General features: G+C 53.4%; 1 long non-coding RNA gene across 1 annotated transcript; it reads right to left on the reverse strand.

Moving 5' to 3' along the window:
* Nucleotides 1-4,199: 4,199 nt before the first annotated feature.
* Nucleotides 4,200-17,404, reverse strand: LOC308192633. The gene is made up of 4 exons (XR_013948949.1): nucleotides 16,901-17,404; nucleotides 12,209-15,651; nucleotides 8,519-8,726; nucleotides 4,200-8,036 (listed from the first exon to the last, which is right to left on the reverse strand). It is a non-coding gene; the product is annotated as an uncharacterized lncRNA (long non-coding RNA).
* Nucleotides 17,405-22,187: the final 4,783 nt, after the last annotated feature.

Below are 22,187 nucleotides of genomic sequence, written 5' to 3' on the forward strand. Positions count from 1 at the left end.
CCCTGCACTCCAGCTCCTCAACCGCCCCCCGCCACCCTCATGTCATCTCACAACTTGGCGAGCTAGCACTCCATTTCCTCCTCCTGATAACTGCTAAAGACATTAAATAGGACAGACCTCTGCGGTACCCCACTTGCTGACAGCCCTCAGGTAGAATATGACACATTACCTATTACTCTCTGAGCCTGACCATTGAAACCAGCTCTTTACCCATCTGATAGTCCACCCATCCAGATCATAATGTCCTAACTTGAATGTTGTGGTAGACAGTGTTAAGCCTTGCTAAAGTATTGGTAAAATGCCTGCCAAGAAATTGCAGTATTAAGAAAATAGTTGCATGGATTGTATTTACCTGTGTGTGTGTGTTTCTGTGCAGGCTCTTTTTGAAAACAGCCTTCTGAACCATTGTGTGCTCATAGTCTAAAAGCCAATGCGATAATGAAGTGAATTTGTATCTTAGAGTACAATTTCTTGAACATGTGTTGTGCTGTTTTCCACTCTGTGGTTTTCCATTTTACCTTTGACCAGGATTTTTTAAAGCAACTGTCTTTGTCCTTACATCCAACTCCAGTCATGAGTCAAACAGGACCTCTGCATTTGACTTTGACAGAGCTATTTCTAGCCATAAGTCATTCTCTGAAGATTTTCTATCTCTTAACATCAAAAGGAGTTCTAATCTTTTTAACCTCTGCTTTCCACAGTAAATATCAAACATATGGTCCACAGGAGATATGGACCACCAACAAAATCATGGGAAGCTCATGGACTTTGAGAATGGATGTGAGCAAGACGCTCCAGAACAGGATTGGCTCCATGCCCAGCCTGCGTAGGCTTGTCAACATAAGCAGTATGGATCCCAGGCACCATCCACTTTGTATATATCTAGGCTTTAAACTTAAACCAGGTCTCCAGCTTCAATTGTCATATCCTTGCTACTGATGTCCTGCTCCATCCTGTGCCTGTCATCCCATCTCCTGTTGTTTGGAGAACCAGCACAAAGAGTTGTTTTCCCCTGACACTGGGAAATTGAGGCTCGGTGTGCTCTTCATAATCTATCCTTCTTCTTGGTGGTAACATTATTTTTCTGAGGAAGTCAAGAATATGCCTTGAGTGCTCCTGAGGATGCAGGGCAAGGTCAAGCATGCAGGAAGGAGGAGGCTGGCCATTTGGGGGAGAAAGAGTTCACTCTTTCTTAAAGCCCTAAGCCGTTCAAGGAGGATGGTGCATGATGGATCTGCTCTACAGTGAAATTGGAGCTATCCTCCCTGTTATCTCAGTGGCTGCTCCTCAGCTCTGGTGTGGTCACACTCAAGACTGTAGTTTGTAATGGAAAACACGGTACCATCACAGACCCATGGCACGCTGAGGTGTGTTTCAGACTGTCACGAGCTGGACAGAGGAGACTGTCTGAGCCTCTCATCCCTCACCTGTCAGAGATCTCCCATCCAGGCTCAATACAGCTATACACAAAGGCTGGTGGCAGAGCAGCCAGGCCTGGTGCTGGAGGACAGGCCTCCCCACTCTTAACTCTACCCAAAACTCCAAAATCCCATGTTTGGGCAATTTGTCGAGCTTTCCCTCCTTGGACAATGATAGGTATGCAGTGACACCCAGCCACATAACTTGGAGGAAGTTGTTTGTTTCAGACTGGCCTGTCAGCTTGTGCCTGAGGACCCGTGTTGGGCAACGTGCTGTGGATGCATTGTCCAGGAGTCAGGCAGCACTGCGGTGATGAAATAGAGCACGTGAAAATTACCATATGGGAAAAATGCAGAGGTTGGTACTGGCATCTGACACAGCCGGTGCAGCGTGGGTGAGCGGATGGCTGGATGTTGTTTCTAGCTGCTCTTCCACCCAAAGTGCACCAAGGACCTATGTAAACATGCAGCTGCCTCCCTCTAACAGTACTCTCATGAATGTCATGGTAAGTATTATTTACATTTGCCAAGAGGTGCAGAACCAGCCCAAGGCTGTCCACGGGGACGTGGCAAAGCCATGTTATGACCCCCAAGGCCCTGAATTTCTGTGCAGTTAAAGACCGAAATCCTTCCCTTACCAATTCCATGCCACAGCACTCGGTGACAATCAGGCAGTCACCTGAAGGCCTTAATGAGGCCTTTAGAGTCCTGCAGCGAATGGCTGAACTTACTGTTGGATTTTCCCATCTTTTTTTCTGTCAGAGAATCAGATCTCTTGTAACAACCTGAGTTGCAATGTAGGTACTGCGATACGTTTTTTATGCCAGGGTTATTTACCAAAACTGGGTCCTGTTGGGGTCAGAGGGGATCTCGTCGTGCAGCCTGCCTACCCTCTCTAGAACTGGCTGATCCCCAGTCCCTTCCAGGACAGAGTCAAAGACGCTACTTTGCAAACAGCCTGCGTGTGGGGAAGGGTCCTGCTCTCCGCACACTGGGGACCACAGCCGCTGACCTGGCCACCGCTGTCAGGCGAACACGGTGTGCCTCTTGGACGAGGTGCGGTGACAGCCAGGAAGCCCCGGGGAGCTACAGGTGCTGACGACACGCTGCAGATACCGGCGGGTTTGGGGTTTTGCCCGGGCTGAGTGGCCAAGGGCAGGAGGAGCGAGAGCAGCCCCTTTGCCCCCGCTATCCGAAGTGTCGGCTGCCCACAGCCCAGGCTGTGTTGCCATGGAGACATTGCCCTGATGGCCCGCGATTTCTGATCGTTTCAGTGAAAATAATTTGATGCAATCAGCACAGACGTGGGGTTTGCTCTTACCACACGCCCGCACAGCTACGCACACTCCTGCAAGCATCTTCTTTGTGCCATGGTTTCAGCAAGCGAGCAGGCGAGTTTGCTTGTAAGGCACAGCGTGGCACGTCAGCCAGCGGGGATGGTTACAAACATGGCTTTCTCCGGCTCAGATTAACAAGACCTCCTCCTGCTGCTTGGAACAATGTGTTGTTACCACAACACGACATCTAGTTAAGTAAAGAAAGCCAAGCTCCATCCACCCAAACTTTAAAGCTTTCCCCTCCCCGTCACCACCAGACTTTTCTCGTCAGGTTCAAATTATTTGCCAACGAGTGGTGGAAAAAGCTGGTGCTCTGGTTTGGCCTCTGTTTGTTTGCTTCCCCAAATCACCAGAAGGTAGTTCTGGGAAGCTAACATAACGGGCTGTAAGAAAATGGCGTTGCCCTGTAGTAAAATTCAGGCTACTTCCTTGGAGAGCTGGGCCCCGGTGGTGTCTGTTTTGTCGTACTCCACTGCGGCTCCACTGCCTGGGCTGATGTAGCTGGGTGTAATGTTGTCATTTCAGGTTTTGGTGAACTGAGAGCAAAATCCCAGAGGCCACAGGCGGCACCAGCGATCCTCAGAGGACGGGCTGGCTGGGTCACCTCTCTGCATCTCAGCCCGCAGGTGAGCTACACTGGGAGGGCGGCGAGAGATGCCTGCTGCTTGCTCTTACTACGGCTCTTGAGGGAATCTGCGACATGTTTGCGAGTGAGCCAGGTAGTGGATGGGTGTTGTGCAGAACTTCAGTCTCCCAGTCTGTCAAGCCTGAAAGTTTTTCCAGCTTTCAATTTTGTCTAGAGTTTCTCTCTTAAGACTCCCCCCTTCTTCAAACAGAGCCTCAACTCTGGCTGGGTCCCAGAGATAGATACCAAATGGTGCTTTTTTCCCTTTCTTTTGCTCTTTCTTCCTTCTCGTGAAGCTGGCAGACTCTCCAAACACACATCCAACCAACGCACAGTGCATTCGAAAACAGGCCATCTGGCTGAGCACTCCTTGAGAATGAGGAGACAAGAAAAACAACCCTCTTGGAGCTGGCAGCCGAAAGGCAGGCAGCCCGTACGGGGACTTGATCTCGTGGTGCAATCCAAGAGCCGTCCAATCCAAGGGCATTGCAAAAAAGCTCTTTCCTAATGAGCAGAGTACGGCTGTCTCCAGAAGCGCTCCAAGTCAACAATTTGAGTGGGATGCTGTAACTCTCCTCGCTGCACATGTGCTCATTAATTAAAGCCACTTTGGAAGATGCCCCTGACACCCCCGCCGGGGCTGCCAGCCTACCCTCCCCGAAATCCTGCTCGCTGCTTTGCAGCCCCCTGCTGGGCAGGGAACTGCAGATCCCCAAGGGAAGGATGGGGCCATCAGCATCCAACTCCTAACCACAAAATGGACCCATTGCATCGCTGATGGGCAGCTGCACAGGGAATACAGCGCTGGAAGGAAGTTGCACTCCATTTGCTTTGCTGTCTTTTTTTTTTTCCCCATCTGAGTTTGGTAACAGCCAGAGTGCTGCAGGCATAAAACTGCTCTGGGAAGGTCAGCGGGCGACAGGAACAGAGTGATCTGAGCAACCCAGTATTGCAATCCTTAGCTATTTTTCTGATGGTTAATGACGAGGTTCGCAGAATTAGGGTGGCTGAGGTGAATGCAGACCTGTTAGTAGCCAAATCCCTCAACAGAAGAACAGGGAGCTCTCACTGAAACCAATAGCACACAGGCTTAAAACAGAATAAAGAAGTTACATGACATTAGGCAGGGAACTTCTGGCAGCTGCTGGCCCAGCAGGTTCCAGAAGCAAACACTATCAGCAGGCTCCAAATGGGAATAGACGAATTCCCAGACAGCAGATCTCTAAATGGACGCTAAAGGGAATAGGTGGGATGTACAATCTAGCATCCCACCCCAACAAAGGTGAATGCCGAGGAAATGCAAGGGGAAGAGAGAGGGAAGAGCCCAGGGCTGTGCGCTGTTCCTGGACAGCCTCTCCTCCCCAGCTGGGAGCAGACTGCTGGGCTGGGGGACCGCTGCTCTGGCCCAGAAGGGCTGCTCTTCGGTTTTCACTGAGGGACTCAGTCCCTCTGCCAGCCTGGTCTGAAGGTTATATGAACAGACTGCTGCCTCTTCAGATTATTGGAAGGAAGCTAGAATCTGATTTGGGGGGGAAGCTGGATTTGTGGAGTATGCTTCCATGAATGTCAACAGTCACAAGCCCTGGCTTAATCTGTTTGGTCTCCCAGTAGTTACGTTTCACACAGTGACATTTCCACGGGTAGTTACAGCTCTGCATCTCTGGATGGCTATTTCTCATGTTTCTGCTGTGGCTTCCTCCATGCAGTTGTGTTTCCAAGCTCAGGGACTGAAGCTCTTGATATTTTGACTTTATTAACTCAAGAGTAGAGGTCTGTAAATGAAAAATTGCTTGGTTATGTTGAAAAAATATTATAGAGGACAGACATAACCAGTGCAGGGCTTTAGGAACCCTGTGTTCCTCCTTGCCACTAAGGTGTAAGAGACATTCGCAGCCTCTTCCTTTTATCAACATACAATTTAGTTGTCCCCAGCTGACAAAGATGAGGTACAAAACTGAGATTTTGCATCATTATGTTTTTATACCCACTGCTTTATAAGATTTAACGATGACAGGGAGATGTTCCCAGACTGAAAAGAAAATAACAAACAGGGATTTGGTGAAGTCAAACATACCCCTTCTTCTGCGGTGACCTAATTCAAACAGCAGTGACTAGTTCAGGAAAACCTGGAAGTGACAAGTGATAGAGAGCAGAACGAAGTCAGAACAAAGTCCAGCACTTCCAACTCTAAACCATAATGGAGCAAATGTAAAGAGAACTGAGAAGCTTTAGTGTGAAAAAAAAATGGGGGAAGGGGCACAAAAAATGAGAATGGACCCATGGGACGCTGAATCTCCTCTTCTGCTGTCATGATATCCTACAACTGATTGAGATCTGTCTTCAGTTTTTTATTCCCATTGTTCCTCTTAGGAGGTTATTCTGAACTTCACTCTGCTGCTGTTTTGAAGGCTTCTGCTACTTTGCAGCCCAAATTTATTTATGACCAGTGTATACTTGTTTTAAGATCTTTCCATTTTAAAACTCTAACCTGTTATTAGCCACATTTAGTAAAAGTTTAGGGCATAATTCCTTTCCTCCAAATGTGTGTTCTGTTATGCTAACATTGTCCCTTTTTTATTTTTAACTTACAGCAAAGCAGAATAATACACAAAGACAAGATGAAACAGATGTTTCAGGCCTACATTACAATTCAGACAGAAATTTAAATTAGCTGAAGACATCAGAACAAAATGCTTTTTAAGTGCTTCTGTGCTATCAGCTACTCAAGGGATAGTTACAGGTAATATGCCTTTCAGCGCCTGTTGCTTCCCTTACAGCCTTTGATGTGATCTTATTAAGAGAGATTCCCTTTAGGAATGTGCTCAGAGCACTAAGCCTTGGGAGCTTGGCGTCCCAGAGACCAGATTCCAAACTTGACTGAGATATTTGTGTAAATAGGACTGTTGACACACAGAGAACATTGGGATATATCTCAAAGTTGTGCTGTATGTGTCATTTGTGCTTTATATTCCAATAAAAGATTTACATTTCGGAATTAGTTTTTCTTCAGGCCGATTCCAAAATTAGATGTAGAGAATGTCCAAACTAACTTCAGTAAAAAGGATGCCAGTTGGAACACTTTTCTAGTGAAAAAATGGGTTTGAAGAGAACAAATATTTTCATAGAAAGTGTTTGCTTTCCTTCAAACGTGACCCCCTCTCGTAAACCCAAAAAGCTTAAAAGCAAAAGAGATTTGATTGTTGGCAATTTTGGGATTGTTCCCCTCCCATTCCCTGAGCATTTTCCAATGGAAAATATTCAGGGTTTGGGTTTTTAGCCCTTTGCTAAAATGTCAACATTTTCCAAAGGGTGAAAGAGGGAAAAAGAGAAGAAAAGAAAAACATGTTCTGACCAGCTCCAGTCAGAGCCAAATGGCTCAGTCCTGGATTTGGTCAGGCAAGTATGCTGGAGGGGAGAAAATGGGAGTGCCTTGGTTCCAAGCACAGTCTGGCTGGGCTGAGGACTGTGTATCACGATCCATTTGTATGAGTCATTCCAGTCGACATTTCACCAGGGGAGTGTGTGTAGTGGCTTTTAAGCACTTCAGGTCAATATGTTAGTTGCAAACACTGCCTTGCTGCTTACTACGGCCACTCTGGCTCTCTGCGTGCGTGTGGGATGCACACAGGTACATTCTGTTCGAGTTCAGGTCCTCCAATATTTCCATGACGTCTCTAACTCACAGAGACAACAATAACACCTGGCACCTATCCAGACCTGTGAATTCAGCTCTCTGCCATTCATAAAAGAGGAGAAAGAAGAAAAATTTAGCCTTCAAAAGCCCCAGCCAGCTAAGGAATAGGGAGAAGCGCTGGCAGAGCTGACATAGAGGCTGCTAAACTGCACATGCACGCGTGTACGCCATCCTGCTTCTGGTGGGAAAGGATTGGCTTCGTTTCCCCAATGTGCTGCTGACCCCCAGCTGTCTCCTCGGTCTCCAGAAAGCTGTCCTGCTGCACTTGGGCACCTTCAGATCTGATGAAGACCAGGGCCATCTTTGCTTCTGCCTCTCCAAGGTGTCTCCCAGAGCTGCAACGGGAGAGCTGGGGCATGGTTGCACACCCAGATTAGGTCTTTGTCCCCCTCTAGTGACTTGACTGAAAAAGAAGTTTTCTGAGGGCTACTCCCTCCAAGCAAGACTGTCATTACTTTAGGCCAGGATGTTGAATGGTTTCCTTTCTCAAGGCTAGCAGGACATCTAAGCACCACTGGCAGGTCATGTAGTTATACGCACTAAGACATTATCCATTACCAATGTAAACAGTAATTAGGAGCTTGACTTTCTGCTCTAACAGGCTGTGTGTGCCTGCTTCCCTCCCATGGAGGCCAGCGGTCACAGACTTCAAATGACGTCCCGCGCTTGGCCCTCCAGGAGACCCGGCCAGGTCCACGGTCACCGTGCAAGAGCTCAAGCAGCGGGGCTCCCGTGCCCAAACACTTGCTGAGTCACAGCCCAGTCACCCATGCGCTTCGCGAGTCGCGTCAGCCATCTGTCACCAGCACATCCTCCTCGCCGCTCTGTGACTCCACGGGGAAAACAACAGGAGGCAGATTGCATTCTGCTGAGAAGCCAGGCTCTCGTGCATCGTGGCGCTGAGTAACCCCTGGCTTGCCTTCTAAGCAGCGGTAAAGCCTTTGGCTCCTCTTCGTTTGGCCCTTTGTCAGGGAAGAAAGTGACATTCAGGTTCAAACGCCGAACGCTTTGGCTGACTAATGAGTGACTGCAAACAAAGCAGACTCAGGCAAGACATTGATAGTATTTTGCAAAAACCTCCCGGCTACACACAAGTCATCTACGCCGGCCTCCACGCCGGCGCTCGCCTCAAACCAGAGTGTTCAAAAAACCAGCAGCTAAACACAGGGAGCCCTGCTTGCTACGGCCTCGGCCCCTTCCGTGTCAGCTAAAAGGTGCGAAAGCGGGGTCTTGGGGTGCCCCCGTCCCGGTTAACCTCCCTCCCGTGCTCTCTCTCGGTTCTGCCGTGCTGGGGGCGCGTGTGGGGGCCCGGCCCCGAGGGCAGGCCGCGTGTCATGCCACGTTCCTCCATCGCCGACCAGCTGAAGCCCTGCCCAGGTACGTGAGCCAACCGGGGCTTGTGCAAGAAGCTCGGCGCGGGGGGGGGGGGGGGGTGTTTGCATACCACGTATTCACACAGGATTTCACAAACCCTGTGCGGCACGCCACAGCCTTCACCGCTGGGGCTCCCTGGCCTCCTCTCTTGCGTGTTTGAAAGTCTGTTTTCGCCATGAGCTCCCCTCAAGGACAAGTCACCCACACCAGCAGTCTGACCGGCCTACTTCATCCGAAGGCGATGAAAGAGTGTGGAATGGATGTGGCCTTTTTTTGTTCTGGAGGGGAAAAAAGAAAAAAAAAAGAAGAAAAAAAAAGTGAACTCAATGCCAGGCACAGCTCCCGGGCTGCGGAGTTCAGATCGCACTCGGAGCACATAATTCCCATTTGTGCCTGTGTGCACGCAGGGCGCGGGTGGGGGCTGGAGGGGGGGTGACTATAAGAATGTAATTGTCATAATTTAATCCAAAACTACTTCTTGGAAGAAAAAAAAAAATAGGCCAACACAAAACAGCATGTTCAGTTATAAACACCACATGAAAGAGCCGTATTATGTTCTACTTGGTAACTGGCATCTAACTTTAATGTTTTCAGCTGCCCACTACTGGGCCAAGGCCTTTCCAACCTCCTCCCCCCCCGCCGCCGCCCCCCGCCAACAAAAGCCCCCAGCCAAACTGCAGCGCAGACACCAGTTTCTGAGGCGAAATTCCTCACAGAAAGTTTGTTACGGGCAGAGGAGGCGGGCCGGCGGCCGGGAGCAGATAGCCATCTGGGGCCCGCGGCGCTCCCAGCTGCGCCGGGCGCATCTCCTGCGAGGCCGTAAAGACAGCGGGCATGTGGCATGCGGGATGCAGAGGGGGTTGGCGTTGTTTTATTTGGTTTGGGTTGGTTTTGTTTTGCTTTGTCTTATTTTATTTTGTTCGATTTTGCTTTATATTATTTATTTTATTTTATTTTATTTTTAATTATTTTATTTTATTTAGTCATTTTTATCAGATTGCCCATCACCGGCCAGTGTGTTCACCACGGCCACTCGTTCCTGCTTGACTCGATGCCAGGCAGGTTGGACGCAATCGCAGCCAAGCAGGAGTGGCAGCGGGGCCCTTCGCGCCCTTCCCTTCTCCTCCCAGGCTTTCAGCTGGAGTGAGTCATTTCGTGCAAAGGAAGCACAGTCATCCAGGCTTAGGTCCTCAGAGGTGCTTCCCTACTCAACTCTGGATGACACTTCTCGGCCCCGAATGCTCCCAGGAATGCCAGAGAGCTGACGATTAGCGTTGCATTTCTTCCGCCCGAGCCCCCGTCCTGCCTGTGCGACTGGGGGATGAGGAGGAAACACGCTCTGAATCCTCGCCATCCCCTGGGGCGGGGTTGCTTTGGGGGTCTCATCCTAACTGGAGGCTCTGCGAAGCATCTGCTGGAGTTGTTGCGATAGGATATCACAGAATAAATGCCTTCTGCTTGAAGAATATGTTTCCTAGCTTCACGCTAACCTTTATTTTTCATGGGGCTGGGTGACATTATTAGCACCCATGCTTACTGCTGAAGTGAAGCATCTTTGTTGTAGCGTGGGCGGGAGATGGGTTACAGTCAATATGGAGCGGATCTAGAGAATGGCTTCTGTTATTTACTTCTTTTCTGTTCTTGTAGGATGTGTGGCACCGTTTAAAGAGAACTGCTTAGTAGAATCTAATTAAAAACTGAGTTGTCACCCAGGCACCCTTGGGAGACTTTGCTGGCTTGAGCTGGGCTACTTCATCCGTCCAGCACGGGTCTTCTCTGAGGGGATGGTCAACGACAGAGTGCAGGGCTTGGGGGAAAGCAGTAAAAGGGGAAAACTTGCTGTGCCCAGGTGTCTGAATAGAGCACCCCATGGGCACGGTTTCCCTCGCCGGATGGAAAAGTGCTGTTCTCCGCTCTTCCATCAGCCCAGGGGATAAGGGCTCCTGCTGTGCCCCTCGCCCGAAAGGTGGAATTGAACCACTCTGTCGCTAGACAGCTACAGGTTTGAAGCCTGCACCCCAGACCACTGAGGGTCATCCGGGCATCTAACAACCGCAACGGCTGGCATATATAAAGCCAGGGGCACTGTTTTCCGTCAGGTCAGGGCGAGCACCGCCGTGCCGGACCAGGCCGTGCTGAGCCGAGCCGAGCCGAGCCGAGCCGTGCCCCAGCCGCTGCCCGCCCGGCCCCGGCCCCGCAGCGCGGCTCCCGCAGCGGGCAGGCGAGCTCCCGGCGGCCCGGCAGCGCCCGCGCGCAATATGCAAATACCCGGCCGCCGATTGGCTGCTCCGCGCGGCGGGAGCGGCGCTTCCCAGAAGGGGCGGGGCCGAGCGGCGCCTGAGGGGGCGGCGGCCGCAGGCCCTGGTGCCCCGGGGGCTGCTCCCGGGGGGGGCCCGCAGGGGCACGGCCCCGTCCCGCACGGCCCCGTGCCCTGCCCTGGGCTCCCCCAGCGGCAGGCGGCTGACCTGCAGCCGTTTCCGTGGTGCTCGAAATAAAGCTGGGGGTGCGGGGAGGTCAGGCAGGGGCTGGGACGCTGCCCCTGCGAAGCATCGCGCGGGGAAGGCTTGCAGTCCGTGCGGAGGCGCTGCGCTCGTCTCCCGCAGCCCCCAGGACTTCTAAGCGAAGCCTGGCTCTCGCGGCTCGCCACCAGCCTCCCCGCGCTCTCCAGCAAGGCTCAGCCCAGTGCTCGAGGCCAGGTGGAAGCTAACAGCCCGGCGGAACGCTCCCGCCAAGCAACCGCAGCATCGCTCGGAAGGGCCGGCTCCTGAAAAGCCCCCCCGGGTCTCACCGCCGGGACGCGCTGAGGCAAAGAGCCCAGCGGATCCCGAAGATCGGGCAGGGCAGGAGGGTGCCCCAGGAGGGTCAGCAGCAACGTAGGAAATGATGCCGGAGACCTCGGGGCCGATGGGGAAGCCGTAACAAAGACGTTTGGAGAGTTTTCTCCTCGGCCGGATGCTGTTCCGTCTAGGTTCAGGTCTGCTTCTGCAACGGAAGCCCTGTCAGCTGCCCACTTCCCCAGCGCGGCCTGAAAATAACATTTCCAGGACCTCTGTGTGTCGGGTTTTTTGGGCCTTTGTTACCTGACCGCAAGGGAGGACCGAGGAGTCGCTGCCCCTACAAGGTCCCCCGGTGGCACAGGAGCTGCTGCCCCGCTGCGTGCGGCCGCCGCAGGGGTCAGCTCCTGCTCCACACCTGCCTGAGCTCCTTCGGACAGGTCTTTTTGGAAGCCCTCTAAGCGCCCGGCTTCATCTTCAGACCAAGCGTCTGAAAATCTTGACCCCTCGCCATTTAAAGTATGGAACAAATTCAGTTTATCGGCTTAATGATGGAAAAGCTCTCTCCCTCTCCTCAGTAATGCTTAATTAAAGCATTTCTCGGTGTCTTTGGACCTAATTCTCCACCTTATGCAGACAACTGCACTATGCCAAATGGGTGCAAAGCACTGCCAATTTCGGTTTGACTCAATGCCCGTTCCAGTTAATGGAAATCCTCCCACGGAAATCAATGGGATTTGGTTCAGGCCCCAAAGTCAATGGGGAATTCTGATCTGGCAGTGTTTTGTGCCCACGCTGCACCACTGTAAGTAAATATTCAAGGTACAAAGCCTTGGAGAATTTGGAAAGGGCATTGTGTGTGACTTCTGGGGTGGACCATAGCCTAGGCTGTTAAAGCAATGCATAGCGCCTAAGACTATCCAGTAAGGAAGACTTAAAGCAAATCAGTCTGAACTTTTCCCATCAGGTTTTTGAAGGGCTCTTACCTTTTAAAAACATGCTTTTTTTCCCCCCTTTTGTCCCAGCCTGACGGAACATGCAGGCGTCTTCGGTGCTTTGTTCTTCCTTCTTTTAACCACCAGAACCCGATTTGTGTCAGAAGAGATAAGCCTGCATCCCTCCTGTATTAATAAATAACTATTTGGTGCAAGGTGGGGGACGAGAAGGGCTGTTATTCTTAGCAGCAGCAATGAAATTTCAGCAGCTGATGACGTCAGTGCTAAAATGTCAGCGTGAAACAGGCTGGAACAAATTAAGAGCACAGCGTCGTCACTGCGCGAGCCACGCTGCCCTCCGCAGGGACTGTGGTTGGACGCTGCAGATGCAGCACAGGGGACGGAGGGACAGAGGCTGGGGGGAGCTTCTCAGAAGTCTTCAAAAAGCAACAAGTCATCTCAGCCCCAGAAAGGTCAAGGAAGATGCTGTCTGAGCATCCCTGCCCACTTCACTGCGTGAGCTTACAGCAAGGGAAGGGCTGCGTCTGCAAACCAGATTCCAGGAACTAGTACAGAAAAAAGCAAATACGACTGGCCCCCTTCTAGTCACTTAGCAAGCCGGGCTAACTCCTTCTCTGATGTCACTCCTGTGACTCAAAGCAAAGAGGAATTTGGCACGAGAAGCCTCTTGTCATGATGTGCTGCTTAAAAGAGGCTGACGTGCGTGGAGCAGAGGTGATCCTGAAGCGTTTTATCACTTCACTGAACTGTGCCACTGCATTCGAAGAATACCTCCAAGCTAACAAAAAATGCTGAAGTGAGGCAGGGTGCACAGAGCTTTGATCAAACCGGCTGAAATTCCACAACAGCTGCACTCATCCCCGCTCTGGACAGGCTCTGGTTCAGGAAGGTTTTTTGGCTAGTCTTGCGGCGCGCTGTTAGACCCAGCGCGGCCTCAGCGCAGGGCAGTGGCTGGGAGGTGGTGTCTCGGGGTCCCTTTGAGCCCTGCACCTCTCGGCCCTGCCTCGTCTGCAGGGCTCGCTGGGCTGTGCTCTGGTCACGGGTGGTAGGGACGGCTGTGACCACCCCGCATGGAAGGCTGGAGAGAAGTTGAGATTCGCTGGGTCGGTGTTTCTAGAAAACTAGTATCGGTGACCAAACCGCTCCGTGTCGTTGCGCTCCTTTCCAGAGCTGCTGCAGAGCTGGATGTGGTTACAGCAGACAGAGGAAAATGCACGGAGACATGTGCTTATCTATCAATCATGCCAGCTGCTTCTGGCATGCAGCGACCGGCTGACCACAGTAAGGAAAAGAGGATGTAATCAGTTAGCAAAGGCACTCCTTTCTCAGCAAGGACGATAAGGATTATTGGCAAGGCCACAGAGAGTTACGGGAATAGAGGAATTGGCGTGCTGAAGTCACTTCCTATCAGCCGGGAGTCCCTGTGCTCGGAGCATTGTGTTTGCTTTCCTATTACGGCTCTCGGAGTTTGTCTGCATTCGTTCAGGCTCACAAGAGCACTCGCCCTGTCTCGGCAAACAGAAAGCTCTCGGCGAGGCTGCCGCAGGCTTTTATCTGGGTTTGGGAGCAGGATCCGGGCCGACTGTAAGCACTGTAAGCAGCGGGAGTGATTCCTTGCCACATCCTCACACCAGCAAAACGCCTTGCTGCGGAGAGATTTGCCCCTACAAAAAACAAAACAGGCGTGACTTAATCAATGCAGGGAGGGGGCCCGTGCCAACAGAAACACGCTTTTGCCAACACAAACCGCGCTGCCACCGGAGGGGCAGGCTGGTGAGTGTCAGCAACCCCCCTCTTGTCAGCGCGGTGCCGGAGGGGCAGGCAGCACGGGAGGTTCCCCGCCGGTGAGATCACTCGGGGCTTTGCACCTCGGCGCTGGGGCGAGCCCCCGCCGCCTCACCTCCCGAGGAAGCGGCGCCCGTGCCGGCCGCACCTGTGTCAACAGAGGGTGTACGCAGGCTGGATGCGGGATCTGGACACGGGGCCGGTCGCCGGAGCAGCCTGCGGAAGGGAAAGCTGCTGCGTTGGAGGGAGTCAACGCAGGTCTCGCCGCTGTGAGGGCGCCTCGGGAGTAGCTGGTGTCCTCTCAGGGGTCTCGCTGCAGCCTGGCACTGAGGTTAGCGCTGCGTTCCTGCACCACGGCTTCCTTACCAGGCAGGCCGGAGAGCACAGGCAAGGAGGAGGCGATCAGGGGCCAAGAAGGAGCGCGTTGTCCCGCTGGAGGCACCTCAGGGCTAGCGAGGGGACCGGTAAAAGCAGGGGAGGCGACAGGCCGAGTGCTACCTGTACCGCGACTTGTCTAGTCCGGATTTCCTAGAGCTTTGGGTGTATAGGAATTAAATGTCTGTGTAAGGAAAATAAGACTTCTACATTTTGTCTCGTTCTTTTGATGTGGGTGTGAAAGCGATCTCTAACATGAATCCTTGACAGACAGTCAGTGGAGAAAGGATGAATCTTTCCTGAATGTGTTTGTAAATATCTGCCTGTATTGTTCAGACTTACCACTGCAGGAGACCCAAGATGATCTGTGATTTCTGCAATCTCATCTGAGAGAGCAAGTGAGTGATTCCATGTGGTAGAGACACGCAGCCTGTGACTCACAGCCCTGAGTCACAGCGCTGGGACACTTCAGCATTCAGAAACACTAGTAGTGACAGAAATCAGGGTGATGAGCAAGCAGCTGTTACTCATTCTCAGCTGGACACCGTGAGCGTGTTTGTACCAGTCGGTACGGCTCTGGATCTTCTTTGTCTCCTCTTGCAGACCTGCAGTCATCTGGAGAGCGTGGTGACACAGCTCACTTAACATGTGCCTCTGGGCAAGAGATGATCAAGTCTTGTCTCTGGCTCCCAGACTGTCCTGCTTGACTCTATTAGTCTCAGCACAGAGCTATCACGGTAATGTTCACTTCAGATTACTTCTTTCATCTGTGGACATCAGCTCACGTTACGGACATGGACGCACTGATCATCTCCCGGGGTTAGGCAGGATCCACATCCCTACTTACAGCCGGGGGAGCTGAGGCACTGAGCGAGTAGGCAACTTGCTTTTAGTGACAAAGGAGGTTTGTGGCAGAGCCAGGACAACACCAAACCAAACCAAACGACTCGGGAGTCTTTACCTCTCCTGATCTCCAGCCACCGACCCGCATGCTCCGCTGCATTCCTCTCTTGCTCGTGAGGTGGCAGTTTGGATAAGAACAAGTGCCCAGGAAGTCCCCCTGTTTGTTCTGCCTCGGCCCTGTAATGCCTGTGGAACTTGTGGACTGAATTCTTTTCGTGACCGTCAGCTCTGGTGCGGGAAATGATTTCCGAGAGACAAAGGCTCAGTTGTGTGTGTGCACGTGCGTGTGTGGCTGGGAGAGGGGAAGAATAAAAAATCTATTTCCAGATGGTTGAAAGGACGCATAGCACTTTGCTGTTGGCAAAAACAACCCCTTTCATTTTCAGGATGTGTAAGTCACAGAATCGCAGCTGGAAAAAACAGGCAGAAAGAGAAGCAGTGAGGTAAAAATAAGAATTACTAATGAAAAATAGCCCCGCCGTTATTTGCAAATCCGGCCGCTTTCTTTTTATTTAAACAGGGGGGGAAACATGCTTGCTGAAGAGGATCTTTGTAGAGCAGGTCCAAATGTGTATCATCGCGTTTTCTTGTTAGCTTCTTTGCTTTGCATTCCCAGCTCTAGCCTCACAGGAAATTCGGTCCCTGGCAGGCTTCGGCTCCAGACAGGAAACGTCTTGAGGAATTTCTTCCATGCAGGTACTATATTTGCTTGGAGGGAAAGCATGGTGGAGATATTTACCACGGCTGGAGCTAACTCGCAGGATATTATGCATGTTGATTGAGTCGCTGGGAGTGATCCCTGTCTGCAGCCACCAGCAGGCCGTGTTTAAACAAAGCGTGCTGCCCTGCCTGCCTGTGGGAAGATGTGCATCAGAGCCGGGCCTGATTCCCCTTCCTCCGACAGCAGCACGTCCCGGCCGATGTCAGAGACACTCGCTGATGTCGGAGTGCCAGAGAATCAGGTCTGGGCAGCAGGTTTTTAGCACACGACGGATCTGCCCTTGTGCTATGCGCCTCTAAGCAGGTATTTTGGCAGGAGTGCCTGCGCAGGGCTGCGGGCTGGTGCGTTTTGCTCGCAGGCGAAGGGAGGCCCTGCTCTCGGCTTTGTGCTCTGCGGGGACCGGGCACGCAGAGGGCTGAGCTGCAGCCCCGCGCTGCCTTTCCGATGAGTTGGAGGTACCGAGTGTGTCCCACCGAGGGGCGAGCCTCCTGCACCCCGGGGGCTCACTGCACACTCTCCCACCTTTCTCTGCAAGCGCAGAGCAGGGTTGTTCTGCTTATGAGTCCAGAGGAGATCACAGCAGCCTAAAAAACAAGTGCCATGCCTCACCTGGCTCTGCTTTTTTGGGGTTACCAGTGATGTGGGGGGCTGACTGTTTCCTGATGCACCCAAAAGAAATATTTCTTCCTGACCAAAACTGCGAGTGCTTTCCAGTCTTCATTGCGGTTCTCAGGACACATGGTACGTAGGGAGAAAGAAAGACTGATCAGTCTCAATCACGGTCTCCCAAGAGAAACGTGAGGGATTAAGTACGTGGCTGGGAACGGTCCTGTGCTGGCAAGGAGGCAGACTGCATGACCCATCTCAGAGATCTATGATTCATTACGAATGCACAGAGCGAGCACGGAAATGTGTAGTAACACGCAGTGCTACCTTGCCTGCTATTACAGCGCAGCCTCCAGCCAGAGACGAGCCGGCCACGGTTACAGGTGTGCCGGGAACGGGCTTTTGCTGTGGGGAGCAATGAAAGGCGGACGAACCTTCAAAGCCTTGCAGGGTCTCTGTTCCACCCTGCCAAGCCACGGAAACGTAACTGCGTGTGCACTGGTGCGGCGTGGATAATTTTTTTTTCTGTTTGTTTCTGGGGCAGGAAGTGCAAGTGCAGATCCTCCCACTTAATGCTATGGGTGGAAGAAAAGATTCACAGACTCCCCTGCAGTGTTAGTGAAAATACAGCTTTGGCCTTTGGTGCCCTTTGTTACATAAACACAAGGAGCGTAGACATATTAATCACCCTGCCATTGAGGGAGGAACAGAGCAGCAACCTCAAATGCCACCCACTCCCCATTCTCGCTCCCATTTGATGTTGCTATTTTAAGCCACACATTATTTCCTGCTGTGATTTTATTTTTTTTAACCCAGCTTCTAATTCTGGCTCTGAGGTAAGCTGTGACATACGTATCCCTCCTCTCCCCCTCCCCGCCTTCCTCCTCCCCCGGCACCCACGTACTCTTTATCGCCGTCTTTTAGAAACTCTCTCCGTGCCTCGTAAGCAGCCGGATCCCGGAGGTTAGCTATTGACTGCCCGGAAAAAAAGAAACAAGAACAAGAAGACTCATCTTCTTCACGCTTTTGGACTTCAGTGCAAACGATAGCGGGGCCACGGTTTGCAGGGCAGGCCGCTTTCAAGTCCTACCAGAGCTGTAGGGAGGATGGTCCTGCCGGGGAGAGAACCCACCGATGGGCCTCGGCCTCGCCCCGGTGCTCATCTGATGGGAAAGATCCCACACCGGCGGCACCCGCTTTGTGGGGCTGGGGACGCAGGGCAGAGCTCAGCGCCCCTGCACGTGGCGTCTCTCCTGAGCCTGCTTCCGCATGCGGGTGGCCAGCAGGTTCCTAGCCCCAAGGCAGGGTGCCCCGGGGCCTCATCCCGCCGGTGCCAGACAGCAGCTTGTGCCTCCTTGTTCTGCCACCTGCACGTGTCTCCTGCGGCTTTCGAGCAGCTCAGCCCCGAGGGAGGCTGCGGCTGTGCCAGGCCGGGGCAGAGCCCGCGTGGAGCCCACAGCCCCAGGACGGGCCCGGTGCAGCGGGCAGGGGCGGCTCTGTGCCCTGTGCTTTTGCGCGGCTGATAAGGGCTCCGTCACGCTAAGTTCGAGCCCCGGGAGGAAACCTGAGGCCTGCTTCTGCACCGCAGCTGAGGAGCGCTGCTGGTTTATCTGTCCTCTTCCACACGCACTCGCCCCTTCCCTCCCTGCCAAGCAGCCCATCCCAGAAACCTCCTCCGCCTGCCTGCTGGCTGCTGCAGACGCATCCCTGCTAGCACACGAGAGGGCTGGGCGGCGGGCAGGCCGGGCCTCGCTTCCAGATCCGGGAAAACAGAGAGGTCTGGGCTGCCCCCAGCCAGCCCCGGTGTATACGCTTCACACAAACAATCTCACGCCTTGCCCTTCCTGCGAGTTGCTCTCGGCGCTGCTGCACGTGGCCCCCGTCTGCCTGCCGTGGCAGCCGTCGGAAATCCCAGGCTGGGCGCCCAAATCTCCTCCGCGCTCCCCTTCCCCGGGCAGGGATTCCAGCGATGCCCTTTCTGAGGCTCCCCGAGAGCGGCAGAGGCACGGAGCCCTGTACCAAGCGGTTTGGTGTTAGTCACAGCCGCTGGAAGGCTTTGCCGTGCTCTCACCAGGGCCGTTATTTGTGTTTTCACAGCTTGGCTTCCACGCGGGTCCCTCGGGAGGGCTGAGGATTCGCATCCCGTCCCAGGAGCGGGGGGCACGCGAGCTCTGCACGTTTGCACAGCGTATCGCTCGTTTGGAAGCAGCGAGGAGAGGACTGCAGCCCGCACAGCCAGGCCACCACGGCCCTCAAACCCTTGCCTGCAAAGCGCTGGCAGCGGAGTCGAGCATGCCGATTTCCAGCGCAAGGGAGGGAGGGAGGGAGGGCAAAGAGCCTGGCTCACGAAATGGAGTGATCACACCAGAATAAAATGACTGTTTTTTTTCCAGCCTACCGCGTCCCCATGGGCAGCTATTTTAAAAGTTATTGCAGAATAGCTTATCCCACAACAGCGGTGCTGGGGAATTTCCCCCCGGGAGACAAGACCTCAGAAAGGATTCTAGTAAATGGCCTTCACAGAACATCGCCCCGTGCTGGGGCATCACGCCCAGCAGCTGACAGCGCCCCGGGGGAGCCATGTGGGATGAGGACGGCTCCCCAAGGACCCGTGCCTCTGGCACAGCCGCTGTCCTTGCTGGCACAGCCCCTCAGCCCCTTGGTGGAGGCCTGTGCAGAGGAGGGGAGAGCTGATGGGACGACGTTGGCTCACGCCGAGCTTCGCCCACTTGCCGGCACCATCTATCCGAGGCCAGCGCTGGTGTCGGCTCTGGTGGCCACTGGCACACCAGGAATACTGGGAAGGAGACTGTGGTTTCCAGATAAAATCACTGTGGGGTAGGGGCAGCGTAGGCAAACTGGTGCAATGGGCCGTATTCGTCGTGGCACTCTAGGTATGCGATAAATAAAAAGACAGACATCTTGCAGTTTGGTTGGCATGGCGGGACTAAGCATTGCGAAAAAAAACAAAAACAAAAACAAAAACAAAAAACCAAGAACGACAGCAACAACAAAGTTAAAAAGCCTGACCAATCCTGAATACCCACAGCTAAGCGTCTGGGAGTGGAACAAGAAGTCCACGAGGCCTGTGGGCTGGCTGGTACATCCATGCAGCCCCAAAGTCTCTCTTTTCTTGCAGGTCTGGCCTTCACGATTGTAGCTGCTGGCCGGCCACTGCTCCTCATCCCAGCAGCTCAGCCGTGGCTCATCCATGCCAGGAGAGGCTTGGGAAGATGTTCCAGCAAGCTCTGATTAGATCTGCTCCTCCCAGGGCACTTCAGCAGGGTTTGCTCCTTTTTCTCATTCCACACAAGGTTTTAAAAGGCTGTGTTTGTAAACAGCAGTCTCCATCTCGCTGCCTCCAGGGCATTGGGCTGAAGGCCAGGGAGGGATCTAAGAGACGACGGCAGACAGTTTTAAGAGGCGGTGGCGTCCGATCGCCGCCTGGGAGAGGGCACGCCTTGCAGTTAATAACCACGGTGTCGGGAGTCACCTAGAGTACCAGCAGGTCTCAGCACTATTTCGTGGCTCCCTGAGGCCGAGCTTGGCTTTTACTGAAATGACCTCTTCGCATGCTGAGGTAAACGCTGGGTGTCCCGAGCCAGCTCTGCCAGAATCCACGGGGAGTAATGTTGCCTCAAATGCCTGTACGAGACCAATGCCCCGTGATGATAAAACAACACGGCGGACATGTGTTTGCACTTGACACAGTGCTGGTTAAATATTCACCTCGTTCCACCTCTCCTTCCCACAGATCGCTTTGGAGAGCTTGGTCACGTACGGGGACGTGGGCGCTCCTGTCCTACTGGGGAGGCAAGGGCCTGCTGTGGCTTGGCGCCTGGTCACCGAGCACAGGCCAGGTGAGAGGCCTTTGAAGAGGATCTGCCCAAGCCTCCCAGGCTCCCTTTGCCTCAGTGCTTTCAAAAATTGGTTAATGATCACCGTCATTTGGCGCTGTGACATTGTGGAGCAGTGACGAAGCCCTGCCGCTGCGGGCAGGCCAGACCTGGGGGAGTTAGAGGCGGGCCCACCTCTTCGCGCCCGCTGCAGCGTTGGTGGGCGAGGGAGGCAAGGAGCGAACTCAGCCGAGCACAAGCCTGAGCCTGTCGGTGTGTCCAGAAGTGCTTCTCCCCACATACTTTACCAGCAGGCGCATGCTGGCACGGGTTTAGCTGGAGCTGCAAAGCTCCCAGGAAGGCGAGAGCCTGGAAAGCTTCACGTGGTCTGGGCAGAGAGGGCAGCACCAACACCCTCAGCACACACGGGTGGTCGGGGCAGAGCTGTACGGCTGGGAAGCAGCCCGTGGTCCAGGCAGGCTGTCCGTAGGGATGTCCTGCCTGCACCTGAGCTCATGCTTCCCTGTACAGCTGCAGCTTTTGTGCCCTGCATCCCGAAGGCCTGGAGCTTGGGTTGATCTTGTTTCCCGTCGGGGTAACTCCACACTGGACTCCTGTGGCTTCGCAGTGCGCGTGACAGCGGGTACCCGGGCCAGGCGTTACACCCGTGCAAAGGACTCGGCTGTTCCCGGCACTGGGAAATCAGGCCTGGCTGGTGGGGCCGCGAGAGGAAGGGAAAAGCCTTAAAGGATGGCTCCTTTAAGGGAGGAAGCCGAGAGGGCTGTGAGGGAAGGGAGCTCTGTGTTTTTCTCTCAGCGCCTCAGGGGCTGGTTACTAAATTTGGTTACTGGGCTTAAATAATGCAGCGTGGCAGAGCCCAGTGGGTTTGAACATTGTCATATCCACATAATCCTCTCCTAGGTGGCTGAGATCTCTTGTTCTCTGCCGCTGCTATCTGCACAGGAGTCTGAATGCGATGTGAAACATCGTCTTAAATAATTATAACTAGCAGAGAAGAGCCAAAGCTGCAAAGTCCCATCAATTTCCACTGTGCTCCGTCTATCTGTGTAATTTCTAAGGTGTCAATCACCAAAGCATCCAAGCACTGTCTCATCTGGATCCGAACTCCGTTGGTGCTCTTGGAGGCTTGAACCTTAGCATTTTATGCAAGCCCATCTCTAATGAGCAAGCACAGGGACAGAGCTGCATACTGCGGGCAAACCAGCTTCTTACTGCTGTTGAGGTCTTTGTGATTTACTGACCAAAAGTCCAGTGGCTGGAGGAGTCAGGACCTCGTGGTCACTGCAGCCCGGGAAGGATTAAATCCTCTTCCCAGCACTCAGGGAAGGCAGGGGCAGGTTTACCAAGGGGGGGCAGGGTGCCACGTCCCCTGCCCAGCATGCTGCCCAGCCTTGGGGCGAGATGCAGCCACCCCTCCGTGTAGGTCCAAGGCTCCCCGTGCAGAGACGAGGGAGGAGCACGAGACAGGAGCCAGCAACCTGGCTTTGCACCATGCCGGAGAAGGGGGAAGAGTGTGATGTCCCTAGCTATCTCCCAGCTGACCTACTGCCCCATACTTGCTGCAGACTTTGTGAAACACATCGAGACGTGCCGGATTACCGCCCACTGCTAACACAGCGAGTATTAACAGTGGCGAAGGGACTCACCCCGCTGAACATACTGAACATGCTCACCTGGAATGAAAATGGATTAAGCCTTTCCTTCATTACCAGGGAAACAGTATTTGTTTCTAATGAGAATCTGACAGGTACAGAGCTACTTC

The sequence above is a fragment of the Anser brachyrhynchus genome (genome assembly GCF_964034855.1).
Source record: "Anser brachyrhynchus genome assembly, chromosome: 3".
Classification (NCBI taxonomy): domain Eukaryota; kingdom Metazoa; phylum Chordata; class Aves; order Anseriformes; family Anatidae; genus Anser; species Anser brachyrhynchus.